This window comes from Puma concolor, chromosome B3, assembly GCF_028749965.1.
Source record: "Puma concolor isolate L17-30 chromosome B3, mPumCon1.1.hap2, whole genome shotgun sequence".
NCBI lineage: Eukaryota > Metazoa > Chordata > Mammalia > Carnivora > Felidae > Puma > Puma concolor.
This window is the reverse complement of record NC_141672.1, coordinates 80781588-80802513: the sequence shown is the minus strand read 5'-3', so window position 1 is coordinate 80802513 and position 20926 is coordinate 80781588. Positions and strand designations below refer to the sequence as shown.

The following is a 20926-nucleotide window of genomic DNA, read 5'->3' as shown; positions in this document are numbered from 1 at the left end:
TTTTTATTTCTTCTTACGAAGTTCTAGATTCTCAAAGGGATCTGTGACCCTCAAAATGTTAGAAATCGCTGTTGAGAGTAGCAGTGTGAGCCATGTTGGCAGTCACTAAGGAATATAAATGTTCGTTATGAGGGGTCCTTGAGAAAGAAAGAAGAGGCCAGAAAAACTTCTCCCGTGTAGATTTCCAAAAGAGATCTTCGTGGTCAACCACTATCAATGACGTCACCAGTGGGTGAAAAACCAAGAGTTAATTCCTGATGGTTAGATCAGGCCAGCAGCACCTGAACCCACTGGTCAATCAGAGCAAAAAGAGATGGATATTATATGCCTCCTGGTGTGATTAATAAGAAACAATGTCAAGGAAATATTCTTGTCAAAACAATCTGACCTAAAACTCTAGATTTAACTCCCTGTCAACAGTAAGCACAGGGAGGAGAGAAATATGTTAAACACACTGCTGAGAAGCAATCACCAAAATCTAGAATGGGGGAGACTACAGGACAAGTGACCTAGCATTTTTCAATGAATAAATAGCAGGAATTGAAAACAAGGAGGTGGAAACTGTTCAGATTTTGTTTAATGCTTATTTATTTATATTGAGAAAGAGAGAGAATGAAAGCACGGGAGGGGCAGAGAGAGAGAGAGAGGGAGGGAGACAGAATCCCAACCAGGCTCTGTGCTGTCAGTGCAGAGCCCAGCTCGGGGCTCAAACTCATGAACAGTGAGACCATGATCTGAGCTGAAATCAAGAGCTGGACATTTAACCAACTGAGTCACCCAGGTGCCCCACTGTTAATAGATTTTAAAAGGCTTAAGAGACATAACAAACCAAATACAATGTGTGAGTCTTATTAGTATCCTGACTCAAACAAATCAAATTAAAAAAACATTGATGTGGGGTGCCTGGGTGGCTCAGTTGAGTGTCCGACTCGGCTCAGGTCATGATCTCACGGTTCATGAGTTTGAGCCCTCATTGGGCTCTGTGCTGACAGCTCGGATCCTGGAGCCTGCTTCGGATTCTGTGTCTCCCTCTCTCTCTGCTCCTAACCAACTCGTATTCTGTCTCTGTCTCTCTCAAAAATAAATAAACAAAACAAACAAAAAAAAAAACATTGATGAGACAATTGACTAATGACTGGCCGGATATTTGGTTTAAGGGTTACATGGTATTTTGGCTATATTTTCTAAAAAGAGCCCTTATTTCTTAGGGATAAATTCTGAATTATTTATAGATAAAATGGTAAGATGTCTTGGAGTTCCTTTAAAATAATCCAGTGGTAGTGATGGTAGGAGGGGTATTGGGGGTATAGATCAATCAAGATTGTCTCTAAATTGATATTTGTTGAAGCTGGGTCATGGGTACATGGGGATTCGTTGTACTTCTATCTCTACATTTGTGATTACTTGAAATTTTCTACAATACAGCCACAATTAATGGTTTACGAGTAGGTTATGTATGGTAAGCACTGACCTAGAAATAACAACATCGGACAAGGTATACCGCTTTACTGAATAAGGATATGGAAAAGGTGAGGAAGCAAAAAGGAAGATTAATGAAGAGAATTTCCCTGGAGTGTTGTGAAGGGACCTAGCAGAGGGTTCCACGGAAGAGACAATCTGGTGGTAGCGGTGGTGATGGGTCAGAGTCCATGGGAGGAGAAGGGATTGTCATAGAAAGAGAAAGGTGACTGGAAGCAGTAAAGAAGGGGGACCTTCATAAGACTGACGGATGCAAAAAGGCCATTTCTTTCTGGGGGAGTCTGGGCTGCATCCACAGAAACACACCAATTTTCCTGGGAGCTGGAAGGGTTATTAACTCACCTCTGGGGTCTGTTTTTCTGCAACGCTCCAGCCAAGGATCTTTGACAATGGGAAGGTTGTTTATATTTCTCCCTGCCACCTATCCACAACACACACACACACACACACACACACACACACACACACACACACACGCACACACACCCACACTCACACACAGAACTAAAGAAGATGAAAGAAAGAAAGAATACTGAGCACAGTGGCCACAATGTAAGGCAAATGTGCCACCATCAACAGCCATTAGACCTGATAGAACTCCCACTGTGCGCACAGCCAGCTGGAGGCCCTGGGGAGCAGTTATACTGCATGAGGAAGACACACAGCCTTAGCACTGGAGGCGTTTACAATGGGAACATTCTAGAAGAGAATTTCCTCCATTCTTGCTGCTAGGAGAGAGAAAGTAGACCAAATTTCTTATTTACCCAGCTAGATACAAAAGGCACCAGAACCACTCTTTCCTCCTCCCCCTTCCTTTGAAACTTTCAGAGATACCAAGCTTCACTGAGAAATGTCACAGATAACAGTCATAGCCCGAGGCATGGGGTCTGGGACCAGAAGTCTCCAGGTCTGTATCTGCCACAGCATCACATAGTGATCACTAAGGTGCCACTGCCTTGGCCCAGGGGGACAAGGGAGCCAAGAAAACAGAAATCTTTTTTTTTAAATAGCAAATGTCAGGTAGATTATCTGCTAGAGGAAGTTAGTCCTCCAGGGAGGACTGTGGAGCGGACGCCAGAATCCTCAGGGGGTGGTGGGTGAGGGAAGGGTGTAGTTAACCATTACACTTACTACTTGTCTAGTGGGCATGCACAGAAAAGAGAAAAAATAGTAAGTGGTGTGGGTTGAAAATCGTTGAGAGCACTGTTCCTGGGGTTTTTTTTCATTCAAAGACTTATAGAAAATACTGATGTAGGTATAAGTGTGCGGGGAGAGAAGCGCCACCTAGAGATGGGAAGGTGGCAGCAATAAAGCTAAACCAGTGAAGGCAAGGCTGTGTGAAAAGGTCCACATTTGGGGGTTGGGGGGGTGGGCGTTGCGAGTCAGATGGAGTGGTAAACAAAGACGATGGAGTTCAAGGTTGCTGAGCTGGGGTAGGGTTGGGCAGGATGTTGTAGCAGCTCCTGTTCAAAGCCTAGCAAGTTTCACATCTGTGAAAGCCTCCATTTCTAGACCCAGTGATCTCATTATTACCACAAAATTGAAGCAAGATGAAACACAATAGTCACTGCTTTTTTTCTGATACCCAAGAACTGCACCAGTTTAGTGAAATCTCACCTGGAGCCCTTTTCTAGTGATGGTGCTGGGAGTCCGCAGACACATAGTTTGAGGAGTATCCACGAGAGCATCCAAATGGCAAGGAGCACCTGGTGGGCTGCTGGGTTCCTGGTGGGCTGCTGGGTTCCTCGTCTCTGTGCAATCAACGTAAATACGTGGTCTTTTATGGTTTCAATAATCATTCAGGTACATGCCTGGCAGGTGGTCCAGAATCTCCTTCCATAGGACTCTTCCAAACAATTGTCTAAGAACCATAGGAAACATCATCAGTCTGGAGTGGGGGGAGCAAGGATTGCTTGAGCACCGTCAGTAACTACGGGCATTTCTTTTAAAGAAAAAATTTTTAATGTTTATTTCTTTTAATGTTTATTTATTTTTGAGACAGAGAGAGACAGAACACGAGTGGGGGAGGGGCAGAGAGAGAGAGAGAGAGAGAGAGGGAGACACAGAATCTGAAACAGGCTCCAGGCTCTGAGCTGTCAGCACAGAACCTGAGGTGGGGCTCGAAATCACAAACCGGGAGATCATGACCTGAGCCGAAGTCAGATGCTCAGCCGAATGAGCCACCCAGGTGCCCCAGGTATTTCTTGCCTTTAGCATTACTGGTGAAACTTGACCTTGCTTAATGTTTAGATATTTATCTAGACTCACATCCCAGGATGGCTGCCGTGGGGCTCCAGAACCGGGCTGTGAAGTTAAAACGTGCTGAATTCACCATCACAGCTCCTTTCTAGAGTACAATCCCGTTCCAGGAGCATGTAGAACTGCTCCAATATGTGCCACCTTACCAGCGTCTTCCCTCACTCTCTCTTCAAGGACCACTCAAAACCAGACTAGGTCTAGCTATGCCCTTTCCCAGAACACTGGCCTCTGCCAAGCTGGCATTTGAAACAGCCCTTTCATTGGGCAACCAGTTGACTCTTGAGAGAGAGCATTGCTGCACATACAAGTGGAAGATAGCTGAGATTCTTTCTGAGGTTCTGTGATTCATTCACAAATACCTCACGTGTCATGACTGTGCCAGGCGGGGAGACAAAAATGATTTATGAGCCCAAGGAACCCACAATGCAGAGAGCCTGAGAGGGTAGCGGGAGTCATGGCAGAATCTGTGCAGATACTCTGAAGACCCACAAAAGGACAGCTAACCCAGAATGAGTGGATCAGGAAAGGAAGCCAGAAGGTCTCGAAGAGGTTTTCTTTGCCTGAAGCATTTTGCCTTCAAAACCAAGAGGGAGAATGGAAGCTGAGTCTCGAAGAGGTTTTCAAAACCAAGAGGGAGAATGGAAGGCAAAATGCTTCAGGCAAAGAAAAATAAATAAATCAAAAGCGTGAAGGAATGTGCAAAACTATAGACAATAGCATACATCAGGGTTCAGTTTGGAAGTAGCATAAAGGGTAATACACCAAGGAAAGCTAAGAGATAAGCCTGGTGACAGAGGCAGAGCCCATGAGAGCCTTATGGACCACACTAAAGGGTGTGGAGAGTCCCAACAGGATTTTATAAGAGGTAGGGACATTATCAAGCTCATATTTTACAAAGATCCCTGGGGACAGTGTGCAGACAAGGCCAGAGGATGTTCAAGTCTATAATCTAGACAAGAAAGAATAGAAGGGGGGAGAGCAAGAGAACTAGAAATAATGAAAGTTCAGGGCACAGAGAAATTCCAGGCCTTATGAGCCTGAGAAGCAATTTGTTGTTGTTGTTGCTTTTAATTTTTTAATGTTTTTATTTATTTTTGAAGGAGAGAGAGAGAGCATGAGCGGGGGAGGAGCAGAGAGAGAGGGAGACACAGAATCCGAAGCAGGCTCCAGGCTCTGAGCTGTCAGCACAGAGCCTGACGCGGGGCTCAAACTCACGGACCGGGAGATCATGACCTGAGACAAAGTCGGAGGCTCAGCTGAATGAGCCACCCAGGCACCCTGCCTTAGGAGCTATTTGTAAGGCTAGGCAGACTCAGTGTTGGCTATGTGTGCCATCTTTATCTCATTATGTCAGAATATTTAGGCTTAAGTCTGGGAGAATATGAACTCCAATGTAATGGGTAGATATTCTTCCCAGCAATTTTCACCTAGATATACATTGAGGTCAGAGGTCATTCTTTCCCCCAGAACAGGTAGCGCTGTCTCTCTTCTCACTCTCCTCTGTGATATGAGACCTCACACATACTTCCAGTCTCTGCAGCAGGGCATAACAATAAGAGTTACTATATTCACAGAGCAAGTTTTATACATGTGATTCATTGAATTCTTCTTCCTCACATTTTTTCCAGGAAGCAATTGAAGCTAAAAGGTTACATGACTTAACCAAGACTCCACAGTTAGTAAGTGGCAGAGTTGGAACTTGAGGTTAGATCTCTTGGACACTCTTCCCCTCTATACACTCTGCTACTTGATACTCATTTGCTTATTATGTGTCTGCCTCACTCTACTGGATTGTAAACTCTTTGAGACCGTGGATTGTGCCTCATTTTTCTTTCTATCCTGGTACTTTGCTTAGGGCCTGACAAAGGCATTAACTTCTGAATGAATGAACTTTGTGGGAGGTTTTAAAGAAGTCACAAAAACATAAGGGAAAGGAAGCAAAAATAATATACAAACAGGAAGGGGGACAAAACCTAAGAGACTCTTAAATATAGAGAATAAATAGAGGGTTGCTGGAGGGGTTGTGGGGGGGGGGATGGGCGAAATGGGCAAGGGGCATTAAGGAATCTACTCCTGAAATCATTGTTGCACTATACGCTACCTTGGATGTAAATTAAAATATAAATAAATTATTAAAAAATTAAAAAATAAAGAAGTCATAAAAGGTTGATCACACAGACTATGTATAAAGAAGGAAGGGGAGTATTATTGCCTCTTACTTGGGTACAGTTGACATATTGGCATTAAGTTGTACATATGATTCTCAAGTCCTTTTGACACCAGCCAGTAGAACTTCCCCCCTCTTTCCTGAGTCACTGCCCAAATGGCAGCAGTTAAGAAATGTCAGGGCACAGAATTCTAGCCAAATGCTTCAATTTGCTGCACTCCAGGGATAGCTGTACATGACCTATTTATTAGAGAACTAGACCAGACCACTGTAGTGGTCCTGCTTACCTTGAGGGCAAATCTGTGGGCAGGCTCAGCATTGGGTTACATCACAGGCTTTCATCTCCCAGTGAGCCTCTGACCATGGGAACGTCCCGGAAGCATGTAAGCAGCACACAGGGCATATGCTGCCTTTAACTATATCACGTGCTCTGGTAACAGCTTTGGGAATTAGAATAAAGTGACTTTGGGAAATGTTGGCCAGTCAATGGGGATCTTGCCTACAGCCCAGGAAGACAGCCCCAAGGAAGAGTCAGTGAGGGGATTCAGTTCCATCCCCCCCCCCAAAATTCCCAGGACATTCACGAGATCCACCGAAAGCCAGACCTATTTGAAGAGGCATATCTCTTGAAAAAGGAACATTCCCTGAAGCCCGGGGTTTTCTAGCAGCCTAAACACAGCAAAACTTGAGGTGCTGGCGTTTTGCATGCTTAACTTCCTGTTTCTAAAGGAAAAGAGAGACTTTACCAAGACTTTGTGGCTGTCAGGCTGTTCCCTCCAGTCTGGTGACTTCACTGTGGATGAATCAGAAACATATGGATCAAATTTCCTCCTAAAATACACTTCGGTTTGGCAATTAAAAGAAAATGTGTACGATATAGCAGATTTGGTGGCCACCAGCCCTGCAAGAAGGGGGTGGCCAAAATTACCATAACTATTTATTGAAAGAAAACTTGATTGCTAATGGGCACAGAAGAAACCATGGCAAAAACTGGCAAGAGATTTGTGGATGGCGCATCTTGGCTTCTGAAGCTTGTAAGCAAAGACAGGGTGTTTACAAAGATTCTAGTGGAAATGTGCTCTTGAATTTGGGTTTAGAAACATTGACTTAGAAGTTATAAAGAAAGATTCTTTTAGGAAAAGAGGTGCTACAGATTGGAGTGAGAAAGACCTAAAAACTCCTTCTAACAGACTGACTATTCTACTGTTTAATGAAATTAATATGGCAGTACAGCTTGTCAATAAGCAGAAACCCACAGAAACCAAAAATGTATACACAGGAAACATAAAAATGCTTGTAATAGTTCTTAGCAGAGGCAATTGAACACACGAAGAGCAAGAAACATCTTAATAAACCAGTTTGGCAATTTATAGTGATTTATCCACAAGCTGGGCATCATATGAATTTTTCATTTTTTAGTGTCACTTTCCTGGGTAGGATTCATCACAATGACATTCATTTATTCATTCGTTTATTCTTTCACTAGTAACTTACCTAAGACCTATTCCAGATGCCAAATACTGAGCCATGCTCTGGGATTTGGGTGTCTTATACAAAGATGTCCACGACACTGACTCTTCCCTCGTGTAGTTTGTAGCAAAACACACAAATAAATCTTTAGCTATCTGTGTGCAAATTGTTACATACTTGATCCTGTACCATCACAGTTTAGCAGAGTAGTTAGGCACAAAAACTTTGTAAATAGATTTGCATTTGACCTTGAGTTCTGCTGCTTACAAGTTGGGTGACCTTGAGTAAGTTATTTCATCTCACTGGGTTTTAGTTCTTTCATTCGACATCTGAAAAAGGTAATACCTGCCTCATCAAACTGATGTGAGGAGAAATTCCCTGCAATACAGCACCGATACTAAACTTTGATTTAGATACCAAATTTGGGATTAGTCAGATTTCAGTGCAAGAAACAAATTCTTTGCTCTGAATACTCCAGATAAAAGTGATTTAATACAAGGAATTGGGCACTTACAAAATCATTTGATGACGGGGAGGAGCAAGAGGCAGGGACCCACATCTGGGCTTAACTGATCTCCAACGTAGCTGGGACGCATCAGAGATCAGGGTGCGTTGGCTGATCGCACTGCTGGGACTGATGTATGGTACCCCCAAAGCCATTGTCCCGACAGGAATGCTGAATTTGCCTGCAGCTACTGTCTCTCATAGCAGAAACATTAGCAGAAAAATAGTTTTCCTCTTTTCATCTTCAAAATTGTGTGGGAGTGTATTTATTTGGTGTTTTAGTGCTTCCAGAATCCTAGTTGCCAGGGAATCAGCCAATGTAATTTTTAGCTTTCTAGCCCCTGTAACACAAAAAGGAACATAGAAATTGATGGAAGTAAGTATTGCGCGCCAGCTGACCATGTCCAAGATTTAAAGTACTTACCACAGTGTTAACATACGAGAAGGGCTTGAATGTTAACTATGATTATGATAGATACACAAATCTAAGTCAGCATTCATAAACTATTATTCTAAGAAGTGAAGGTAGTCCATATCATATTTTCCTTCTCCACTGTGTCTAAAGCATATAATCAGGGAAATTAGATTTTCCATATCTGAAGCACAGGTAAATTGAATGCTCTGTCAAAGGTCTAGCCTAGTTGTTCTGATCTCAGTTCCCCAGTGCAGCATTTTGTTTTTTTATTTTTTAATGTTCATTTATTTTTGAGAGAGAGAGAGAGCCTGCGCGTGAGTGGGAGAGGGGCAGCGAGAGGGAAACAGAGGATCTGAAGCGGGCTCTGCACTGACAGCAGAGAGCCCGACGCGGGACTCGAACTCGCGTACCGTGAGACCATGACCTGAGCAGAAGTCGGACACTTAACTGACTGAGCCGCCCAGGCGTCCCTCTAATGCACCATTTGATAACAGCTCCAGAGGAGAAAGTGTGGTAAGATGGTAGATGATGAAATTTCAGAGATTACTCTCTTTTCAAAAAAAGAAACAAACCCTCTTATTTGATGTGATAAAGTAGGTTCTGAAGAAAATGAGTAATTATAGCAGGGATGTAAATAAAACTCAAGCTTTGTCCCGAGTGTTGACATGGGACCATTTTCCATCTCACATACAGTGGCATGAACAAAAAGATGAAGGTGGAGTCAGTTTTTAGTTTAGCTTTTTTTCTTTTTCCAGTTTTTCACTATACTTTGGTTTTCTATTTTTGTTGGTTTTTGAATTGGACTTTTAGCTGATTTGTCCTGTACAGCTTTTGGAAGCTTTCAGATTGAATGATGCTATTTTCCAGGGTTTGATGGGGACTAATGCATCATATTTAGATGGTTCCAGTTATTCAGTAAGGTCATGTTACTTTGCAACTAGTCAATCGTATCCTAGAGAACTCGGAATGAGGTTGGCATAAGAAAGATGGGGTTATTTTTATTGTAACAGCAGATGAACTTAGAAAGTGAAAGGGGCCAGTGGAAGAGCCAGAAAGACAATGGACAGATGCCCCAACAGCCTATTCCTCCTCACCCCCTCCCAACAACACACAAGAAATTTTTCCAAGTCACTTTTTACATATGCCTTGACTATTGATTCATCAAAGATGTCTTCAATGGATTCACAACTCAAACCACATTGCAGTGGTTTTTTTTTTTCTAATAAAGAAAAGGATTGAAAATGTAAATATAGTATTTCTTCTATTTTTACAAATGAATGCGCTCAATACAAAACACTGTCAGCAGCTAATACTGTGTTAATACGCTCAGATCAACTGGTTACACAAGTGAAACGGTAACATTCCCAAATGAAATGTGATCAAATGCTTTCACATGCAGTTTGCCTTCTTCCTCCACTTCTTAGCAGAAAGAGCTTTTTTGGATACGTTTTGTCAACACTGACAGAGTAAACAGCTTTTTCAAGAGACTGGAGTGTTTTCCTTCTGATTCATTGTGGATGCCTACAAGAGTACTTCCTTTTAAGTTAAAGCATTTTACAAATTCTTTCTACTGAATCAATTTACATACTTTTATCACCACTGTTTTTTAATAAGTAACTTTTCTTTCTTACTCAAAATTCATTTCACTGTGTCCCAACCTTTCTGTGATGCTTGGAGAAAAGAAGCAGAGTTCATTTAAAACACTCTTGTTTATGATGGATGAAACCACAAACTTTTTGTGATGTTAACCCGCTCACAAAAAGAGAATCTGAACTTCAGAGTATTTTGTGTTTGGAGAGAAGGCACACCAAGGAGAATGGGCTCATTTCAATTCAATATATTATAGGAAGGAAAAGATCAAGGAAGAGCTGGTCTTAAAACTGTCAAAATATGAGAATTTGATGGGAAGAAAGAAGGAAAACAGAGCAGTTGGAAATGCAAAGATAAAAGAGTTGGATCCAGACATGTCTATGTAATTTCCCAGAAATGGAAACTGTACTGGCAATTTGGAAAGAGATATCAAGAAACAATATGCATTAAATGTTGAGTGTTTCTTGTAGCAGGGAACTTGGAAGGCTCTTAGAACACATGGCATGATGGTCTCGTGATTCATCTACATATGGCCTTGTGCTTGGTGACTGACAAAGGGAGAAACCAAGTTTCATAAGGAATTAAACACAGAAGAGGAAGCTAAACACTATTTCAGAAAACGACTCTGAGAAGCTTCTAGGTCAACAGCAGAGTATTAACTAACTCAGCCTATTAAATACACATGGGAGAGAGTAAACAACTCTATTAATAATAATGTGTCATTTCTTCTGTTTTCTTGATGGTGCAACAATTGACTTGTCTAAGGTTGATTACGTAGTTATTGGTGGTTGAGTTTAGGTGCAAAAAGAGTTCTTTCCACAACACCAGTGATTCCCAATCCTGGCTACTTGTCAGAATCATCTCAAGGGCTTTGCAAAAATACAGATTCTTGGGCCCAAGCCCAGGAAATTCTGGTTCAGTAGTCTGGAGCAAGCCCTGAGAATCAAATATTTTTTAAGAGGTTCAGATACATGGTCCTCTGGCGGGAAACAATGGCCACAGCTGCAAGCAGGTAGCATGAGAACCGGTGAAGACAAGGGGCCAGGAGAGAAGGGGGTGGAACAGAGGAACAGAAGAAACTGCTGCAAAACTACACCAGCCACAAGTCTCTGAAAATCCTCCCAGATCTGAAAAAATGCTTTGGCGTCACCTGCATTTATTTCTGAGGCCCCAGGCCTTCCTAACCAGCCCACCCCCTCCTAGATGGCCATGAGATACTCCTGTGGTTTGAAGCTGTGCTTTCAGAAGTCACAACAACCATGGTAAAATGCTGCTGCCACACCGTGTATCCCCCAAGATGAATTATGATGAGATATTTAGGTCTCCATCAATAAATAATAATAATAATAATAACAAAGAGGCATTTGGAGCTATGAGTGCCCTAAATGTGGACTTGGCTAGTTATGTGACACTTTTTCAAAAAAAAAAAAAAAGTACGCAATCAAATCAGTGGCACAAATGTGTATCAATCCTGGCCACATACATAAATGTTCTTCCTTTCATTCAATACCGCCTTTATCTTTTGTGCTCTATTTCACCACGCTGAGCGAAAATATCTGTCCACGAGTCTTTAAGATCTCTCAGAAGCACAAGAGGAATAGTGCATTATCAAATTTTCACCAAAAGTTACCATGGCGTTTTTTTTAGCAGAGTGGACATTATCTTATTTGGCAGGCCGTGAAGCTTCCTCACCTCTCTGGGGTCTTCGGAATGTGGTCTCATGATTGGTTTTACAAGAGAAGTTACTAGGGATATGGTGGACGTTCCAAGAGCGAGTCTATATCCTTACTGCTGGCTGTTCCTTCCTGGGTGGGGCACACACAGAGCACAGGGATGTATTCTCTGATTCCACAACAAAACTAAAGACAGCAGTTCTGCTGGAAGACTCAGATCCGGGGGCCCGTCCTCGTCATTTTCCGAGTGAGTTCTAGCCCAAGTGTGGACATAAGAAGCAGGGACAAGGAAAGTGGGAGATAGAGCAAGGCTGATAACATGAAGGAGAATAACAATTCTGCATTTTTATCTATTCACCCAACAAATGTCTGTGAACATCTGCTATATTCCAAGTCCAGTGCTAGAGGCCAGGGGGACAGTACCCCAGACAGACATGGCTCTGGCCCCACAGAACTCGCAGGCATGTGGGGTATACAGACGAACACGAAGCCAACTAAAAAACCGAATCATTTCAAAGTTTTGTAAGAGCTAGGGAGAAAGGGTTTTAGGCAAGGGAAGGGCATAATCTCGTAAGTGATTTAGTAAGTTTAGACCAGGGGCGCCTGGGGGGCTCAGTCGGCTCAGAGGTCCGACTCTTGCTGTTGGTTCAGGTTGTGATCTCTCAGTTCCTGAGTCTGAGCCCCACATCGAACTGTGAGTCTGCTTGGGATTCTCTATCTCTCCCTTTCTCTGCCCCACCCCTGCTCATGCACTCTCTCTCTCTCAAAATAAATAAAGAAAAAAGTTTAGTCCAAGAGCTGTGTGCCAGCATCAGTGGAACTGAACAGAGCAGCGAAGAGGCCACTGCAGCCATCCAGATGATAAATGACAGTGACCCAGCCTGGGAGGGCAGCAGTGAAGGGAGGAGACAGACGGAAGCAACTGAACTGCCACCACCAGCAGCCACGTCGTGGATGGACTCTAGCACTTGGTCCTTCGGATGCAGCTCGCATAGGTGATGGGATAAACAGAAGCCTGAAGGGGAAATAGGAGATTTGGAGCGCTTTCATTATGATTCAACTCAGCCTCCTTTACTTTAAAATCCCCGCTTCCAGTTTCACAAACACCTACCAAGTGAGCATCTTGTCTGTGCAGGACGCTGCGCTAGACCTAATGTGAGCTCAAGGATGAGGAAAAAAATGGCACGAGAGCTCACACAGCCCACCTTCAGTGAAGAAGAAATGTCAACTATACATGTAATTAAAATAAAGCAAAAATAAGACAAGAATCAGAGAAAATCCCGAAGGGTCTTGAAGTAAGAGGAGGGATTCAACAGGAAGAGAGGGGACAGGATATCCCAAGTGGAGAGAGCAGGCAGAGCAAAGGCGTGGGGGGTGGGAATCTGGGGTCTGTGCTCAGGAAACAGTCTGTTTGGCTCAAGTGTTGGATTGGCAGAGAGTGAGGCTGAGGGGATACTGATCGCTCAGCCTCCAGTTCCTTTGACATCTTTTGCTGTATTTGTGCAACTTTGTACCTGTATCAAATATTTATATCAAAAGCAAACTCTCACTCGGGAATTCTTCTTCATAAAAAAAAAAAAATGAAATTCTCCCTGGTGGCAAAATTCTTTCCCCTAGGTTGATAGCACAGAGCTCACATGGTAATAAGTGCTATCAAAATAGATGCGTAGGATGACAGAGCTAAAGCTTAGGTACCTATTGAGAGAAGCTGCTGATTTCTGACATGATTTGTCTTTCTTATTTAAAAGGATTTGCTTCCTTCCCTTCCCTTCTTCCTTCCCTCCCCTGCCTTCCTTCTCTCCTCCCTCTCTTCCCTTCAAGGAATACTGGAGACATATCAAGGAGCTCAGGCTAATATCCTGAAATTTTGGCTAGACGGGCTTTTTGAGGTTGCTGGTGCTGAGATGTGGCCACAGAGATTTGTCTAGGGAAAGTACATCCTAATCCGTCCACAGACGTTCATGGATTGCTTTGGTGAGCCAAGTAGCTGCTGTAAGAATGGTTATGATTTATTTTCAGGAAGATTTTTTTCTTTGGCTCTTTGACACTGTGACTAAGAACCATCATGCTTTACAGTTTTTAAGAGCCTGTCCTGTGCTCAGCCCTGCATGGTGGGCTTGTGGGCAGAAAGATGTATGTATGCCCCTGAGAGATCGTCAGATCCCCTCACCACTCAGACTGGTGGGGTGACCACTCATCAGGAAAGCCGCACTGCATGTGAGTGACTCCTGGGAGATCATCTGGAAGCCAGTATCTGGGGACACACTGCTTTTTTGACCAGTCCAAAGTTTGTCCTTTTTATTGTTCCTTCTTGCCATATAGGCAAGTAACATACCGTATAGAAACAAACATTACAGACAAGGCTACCCAGTCTCTGGAAAGGGCATTCAACATAGGGGGAAATGCATCTCAGGGCTCACTCTGGAGATTTCTGTTCATATTCTGGATGTGAGTATAAAGGAATTTCTCTTACCATTGGATTCTTCCTTCTCTGTTCCTCTTTCAAAGGCACATTTCTGTAGAGAGTGTGTCCCAAATGTCATACGTCTGTGAAGTTCTTTACAAACATTAATAGACAAATGGTTAGTTTATATTAAGCACTCCTGTATTGCTCTGACGTGAGCAGTGAGGAGCCCACGGTTTACATTTTTTGTCTTTCTTTTAAAAAGGAATGAGGAGGGGTGGGAGGGAGGGGAGAGTGGGTAATGGGTATTGAGGAGGGCACCTTTTGGGATGAGCACTGGGTGTTGTATGGAAACAAATCTGACAATAAATTTCATATATTGAAAAAAAAAGAAGAAAAAATAAACTGAAAAAAAAAAAAAAAAAGGAATGAGGAATTATATAGCAGATGATCCAAACTTTTTATGCCAGAAAATGAAGGAGTAAGGAAGAAACCAAGATTTTAAAAAGATTTACATTTGGACCCTTTGTGAGGTAAGTGCAAATGGGCATATGAGCTCACGTCAATCTTTAGAAGGGAAGACAGGCCCCGAGTTTACTTTTTACCTTGAGTTTCCTGCTTCTCTGCCCTGAGCAGACTCCAAAATACTGAACTTATTTATGAGCTCCTAATTTTAAAAAATATACTTATAGTGCCACTATAACAATAAAAATGGAAATAAGTGTTTGTACAAAAACCCAAGAAGACAGGCCATGTCTGAGTTTCCCATGGCCACGTGTTCAGAATTCTTTACAAATAAAGTCATGTAGAGTCCAAACTCATATTTTGTATATGTATGTTTGTACTTTACACGATCAAATGTCTTGACAACATCAGCTATTGAATTATTCAAAACACTTGGCATTTCGTGTGCTTTTTTGTGGAGTAATCATGGTGTTTGAATATCAGTTCTAACACAGTGTGCAATGAAGACTCTACGTCATGTTCAATGTAGAAAGTAAGTGAAGGTGGTGTAGATACCTGCTGGCCATGAATTCCTCTTCTGCCTTGTACTGTTGTGTGCCCTTCAAACGGTTACACAACTTCCCCGGACATCAGTTTCCTCACCTTTATTTATTTATTTTTTTTATTTTATTTTTTTTCAATGTTTATTTATTTATTTTTGGGATAGAGAGAGACAGAGCATGAACGGGGGAGGGGCAGAGAGAGAGGGAGACACAGAATCGGAAACAGGCTCCAGGCTCTGAGCCATCAGCCCAGAGCCTGACGCGGGGCTCGAACTCACGGACCGTGAGATCGTGACCTGGCTGAAGTCGGACGCTTAACCGACTGCGCCACCCAGGCGCCCCAGTTTCCTCACCTTTAAAAAGAGCAAATAGTAATAGCGATCTCATAGGTCTGGTATGAGGATTAAATCAGAGTATATATGGGGTGTCTGGGTAGCTCAGTGGGTTGAGTGTCAGATTCCGGCTCAGGTCATGATCTCACGGTTCGTGAGTTCAAGCCCCTCATCTTGCTCTGCTGACAGCTCGGAGCCTGGAGCCTGCTTTGGATTCTGTGTCTCCCTCTCTCTCTGCCCCTGCCCCGCTTACATTATGTCTCTCCCTCTCTCTCTCTCAAAAATAAATAAACATTAAAAAAAATTTAAGGAAAGAAATAAATTAGAGTATGTAAAGCTTAGTGTTTAGTACATTTTAAGTAGTTAATAAAAGCCAACTTTAAGACATACACACACACACACACACACACAGCTGGAAGGAAATCTATATATGTACCATACGCATGTATATTGTATATGGTAAGCAGCGGTTATTTAGGGGTTGTGGGATTACAGGAGATTTTAATTTTCTTTGTTTTCCAAGTTTTCTAGGATGAGTTAATAAGATATTTACAATGTCATAACACCTTTTAAAGGATATAATGCAGGACAAGTGATTTATTAGGACAGTTATGGCAAGAGCAAAACCACACGTAAGCTTCCACGCCTTAAAAAAGGACAAAAAGTGAAAAGGTAAATCTTCAACACAGCTGTTACTAAACAGCAGAGATCTCAAGGGATTAAAAGCTGGAAAGAGCAGAAGCAGCCCCAAAATAAAAGAAGGAGCAGGACTGCCAAAGACAGCCTTTGGGGGTAAGACCCAAAGACCCTCAGTTCAATAAGCACTTCCAACAGATCCTCTCCAAGGCACGGGACATTTTAAAATTGCCCCAGAATAGGCTTTTCTTGGAAAGTGTACCTAAAAAGATTCAGAAAATGAAGAACCACAGGCGTACAAGCACTAAGGAAAAACAGAGAATCAACAACTGATTAAAGTCCCATCCAATTTTTTTTTTCTTTTCTAAGAGTGAAGTCGCATCAAAGAGCTCAAAACAAATAGATGAAGGTGGGAACCTCATTCCCAGCAGTTTCCGTTACATTTGGGCACAGGGTATGTGAATTGTTGGTGAGAAATCCATTTCTGTCTGCCTGTATATCTTGTTGCATTCGCAAGTCTCTGCAGTAGCCTTCAGCAAGGGAGTTTCAGCCTCTCTTGCTATGCGTTCAGGCATCTTCTGGTCTCTTTCTGAGGTTCTGCCATTGCAGTCAAAACATTCTGAGAACTCTAGCTTTTGGTTAAAGTGATTCTCATGACGAAGTCAAAAGAGAGCCAGAAGGGTTTGCTGTTCTGCCTGTGCCCCTCTCTGGGGTATTTATATCATTTGCCGGTTTTACCAAAAATAGAAGTTGTTCTGCCATTTACTGGAAGGGTATCACTCCTTCCCTTCCCTTCCTTCCTTCCCTTCCCTCTCCTTCCCTCCCGTTCCCTCCCCTTCCCTCCCCTCCCCTCCCCTGCCTTTCCCCTCCTTCACCCTCTCCTCCCCTCCCCTCTCCTCTCCCTCCTCCCCTTCCCTCCTCTCTCCCTCTCCTCCCCTTCCCTCCTCTCTCCCTCTCCTCCCCTTCCCTATCATCTTTTCTCCTACCCTCTCTTTTCTTCCCCCTCCGTCCTCTCCTTTCTTTCCCACAGTCCTTCTTCCTCTCTCTCCCTCTCCCTCTCCTGCCTTTGTTGCTTCCTTCCTTTCCCCTGTGCATGTATATGCATTTAGTAACTTTATCAACCACCTATTGTGTGGCATCCATTGCACCGTGAATATAAAGATACTGTAAGGCATGGCCCGGGCTGATATTACATTTTCATTGTCTTTGTTTTGGCCCCCAATTACATTCTAGTATCCAGGCAGTCACTCCTTTTTATTAAGCGTCTGTTACGTGTCTGGCACTTTCATGGATCTTATTTTACTTAATTCCATCGTCCACCCAGAGTTAGGTATTACCATTCCTATAACACAGATGATTGAATTTAGTTAGGCTCAGAGGGTTTAAATATCTAACCCAGGGGCACTCAGTTCTTAGGAGGAGGAGTCAGAAATTCATTCTGATTTTTCTGCTTCCAAGTTGTGAGTTTTCTGCTCGGCCTCCATATTGATGTGAAGGACCAAAACATACTTTTATGTTTTTGTGTTTTTTATACTGCACTGCACATGCAGTGTGGACAACAAATACTTGTATGGAAGTAGGTCTCGATTGTATTAAAATAGTCTGCATGATTTATTTATTCTTTCATGTGCTTATACTTGGCAGCACTGTTTAGAATTTTCACATGTATGTGCATTGTTCAGATACAGGAAACTGGTCAAGGTTTTGCCACTTACGTTCAGAGAGCAAGGGGAATAACCTGGGACCCACCCTGAGCTGAGACAGATCAGCAGACATATAAACACCAGTAAGGGTTTGTATGGGTTCTGAAAGCATGCTTCCCTTGATTGGAGCTGGTTACAGAGGACACAAAGGAGGGAAAAATCTTCAGTGTCCAAATAAGGATAAAAATTACTCTTGAAATCATAATAGAGAGGCGGATTCTTTTTAATTTGGGGAAATTTTAAAAATGTCTAAAATGCAAAAAAAGTAATCTGACAAATATCCGTGTACTCATCACCCGGAGATGAAATCTGTACACATTTTGTTATATTAGTTTCAAGATTTTTTAGAATGAAATTTATAAACATTTTAAAGTTGGAATCTCTTGTGCCTTCCATCGCCAATCCAACCTCCTCTCTGACTCCACTTTGGTAGGCACCATCAAAGTCTGGTTTCCAATCCACTCTTCGTTCAGTTCCATGAATACATGTGTTTTCATGAACAATTCATACTATTGTCTTGTGTTTATTATAAAATATACATAGGGTGTCAAACTGCTTATAGCATTTTGAAACTTGCTTTCCTCCCCCTGAGACATCACTATGTTTTTGAGCTCTGTGTTGGAATATAGAAATCCAGTCCATTCTTTTAAGTGGCTGTATAGTATTTTTTTATATGAATAAAATAGTTTATTATGCCTTCTCCTACTTCTGTTGATGGATGCGAAGATTGTTACAGATGATACTGCGATAGAAGTGCTCACACAATTCTAGTCCTCATAAATGCATTCAAGTTCTTGTAAGGTGTTTACCTAGAAACAGAGTGGCTGAGTGGTATGCTAGAGGCATGCTTCACTTTACCACATGTTGACAAATTACTCTCTGAGATGGTTGTACCAATTTATACTCTCACTGCCAGTGCATTTAAGTGGCTGCTTCTCCATACCTTATTCTTTTCTTTTTTTTATGTTTATTTACTTTTGAGAGAGAGAGAGAGAGAGAGAGAGAGAGAGAGACAGAGTGTGAGCAGGGGGTGGGGAGGGGCGGCGAGAGAGGGAGATACAGAAACCCAAGCAGGCTCTGGGCTCTGAGCTGTCAGCACAGAGCCCCATGCGGGGCTCCAACCCAGGAACCCTGAGATCATGACCTGAGCAGCGCTTAACCGACTGAGCCACCCAAGCGCCCCTCCATACCTTTTTCAACACTGGTTATTGGCAGACTTAAATCTTTGCCAATCTGCTAGCTAAGCAAGGTCATCTTCTTATTGTTTGCATTTCCCCAATTTACTAGTATAATCTAGTGCTTTTTCATGTTATTGGGCCATTAAGTTTCTTCTTTTGTGAAGTGCCCAGTCATGTGCTTTGCCAACTCCTACTGGGTTATTTGTAGAGTTTTTTCTTATTAACTTATAAGAGAAATCCATTCTGGATATGAATCATCTAGCTGTTATGTGACCATTGCAAACATCTTTTCTTTAACCATTGTCAAGTTAATCATCACATTTTTTTTTTCTGTAGGAAGGGCATACAAGGTCAGTTCCAAATGGGTGAGGGCTTTTTGTTTTCTTTAATCCAATGCAAGATGCCATACATAGTGTCTGCAATTAGTTGAAAATCGAGATTTGAGCAAAAGCTCTCCTACAAAGGCCTTCGAGGTTCTTCCCCAAATCTGAAGAGTAACCCCCTCTTAACATCTTGGGAGTTAGATGGAGACAAACACACGCTATACATCCAACAAGAGGAAACAAGAGTAATAGATTCTCCTTTAATAAACCAGTACCTGAGCAGGATCTAGACTTCTCAAAACAGCCTCACGGTAATTTGAAAGCAGTTTCTGTGAATGACATTTATCATTTGGTGAACACTGTTTTTAGCTCAGATTTAAAATTTTAACTTTGACTAATGGAGTCCTTCTAATTTTTCCCCCTCTTACTAAGAACAGGTTTCAATTATGTAATTATGGTTAAAGAGGTCTGAAGAGTTTTTACTCTTATGCCTGCCCCCTGATTGGATAATGGTTTGCAATGACTAGTTGAGAGCTGTGGAAACACAAATATGAGGCCAAAGGCTTGGATATCTGTATAAATATTTACAAATACGCTTGACTATAAACTCTGTGAGGTGAAGGCCCATGTTTACTATATTCATGATGGTTATATATCCTCAGCATTCTGCTCAGTTGCTAATCCTAGTTAGTGGGCATGCGCTGAACATCCCCAGCTCACAACTATTTGTTAAATCCTAAGTCTGTCTTAGACACTTTGGGTTCTGTGAGCTTGGTATAATCAGAGTGACCGCTATAGACAAAAGTCCCCACTCTCATGAAGCCTCCATTGTAGTGGCAGGGAGAGAGGAGTTAATGTGGAATAGTGGGGTAGGGAGGCAGTGTTTCTGTTGTAGAGACTGTGGTCTGAGAAGCCTCTGGAGAAGGGGGCATAGTGATATCAACAGCATTTACTAGACAGAGATAGAAACAGTCACAGAGATACATTGAGATGTATAAAAGCAGTGTCAGGGCTCCAGAACAATGACTTCCAATTCAGAAGGTAAGTTCTGCCTATGTATTTTGATTTGGGGCAGTTTATAGGAGTACTGGAAAAAAAAAAATGACTGAAACATTGATTTTAAATTAGAAGGAGCTAATGCATTTGTAAAATATGCTCCCTTTTCCTTGGGGGAATAGTTCACACCCAGAGAGAACAATTGGCCTCTACAGACTGGTGGTGGCCTTTGGCCAGACTGTTAATTGCCTGAGCATTTTGTGTATTCCTGACCACCTATGTCTCCTACAGCCCACCCCACCAGGATAAATCTTCAAGCCCCGCTGCATGTTCTCATTCCGCAAGCAACTACAAACTAAGGCTCATGGGATGATTTAACAAAAAATTATTGGCAACATTTAAAGTGCAGCACTGAGTGTGTGGGTAGAAACTGCAATTGTACAAACAAAACTTTGGGACTGTAAAGATTCTCCAGGTATTGATTTAATGCAGACCACCTTCTTGTTTCATGTACTTGGAAAAACTGATTTCCAGTTCGTAAGAGTATCTAGTAGGTGTTCAATGTTTCTTGCCCCCTCCCCACAAGGGACTGCCTAAAGAGATAAAAATCATGCTATTCTAGGGTTTTGTTATGTTTTCTTAGCCAAGGGCTTAAATCACACATGTTTCATAAGTACCTTTTGCTGGGTTTCACTGTTTTGTTTATTTTGTTTTAGTGTCTATAGGCACCTTCAAATTTTCTTCTGTAACTATTTTCTTTTCGTTCCCAAAGTCATCCTCTGACCTGGCT

At 42.3% G+C, this 20926-nt stretch overlaps 1 long non-coding RNA gene across 4 annotated transcripts in view; it reads right to left on the bottom strand.

Annotated features, from left to right (window-relative positions):
- The window catches only part of LOC147580155 (uncharacterized), a 45499-nt gene that overhangs the window by 4401 nt on the left and 20172 nt on the right, over nucleotides 1-20926 (bottom strand). For 2 of the 4 annotated variants that reach the window (XR_015252561.1, XR_015252558.1), the window contains exons 5-8: nucleotides 14031-14114; nucleotides 7890-8220; nucleotides 6193-6698; nucleotides 3097-3340 (exon numbers count right to left, since the gene is read on the bottom strand). This is a non-coding gene — a long non-coding RNA (uncharacterized LOC147580155). The remainder of the gene's footprint in view (nucleotides 1-3096; nucleotides 3341-6192; nucleotides 6699-7889; nucleotides 8221-14030; nucleotides 14115-20926) is intronic. The other 2 variants (XR_015252559.1, XR_015252560.1) reach the window with 2 other exon arrangements.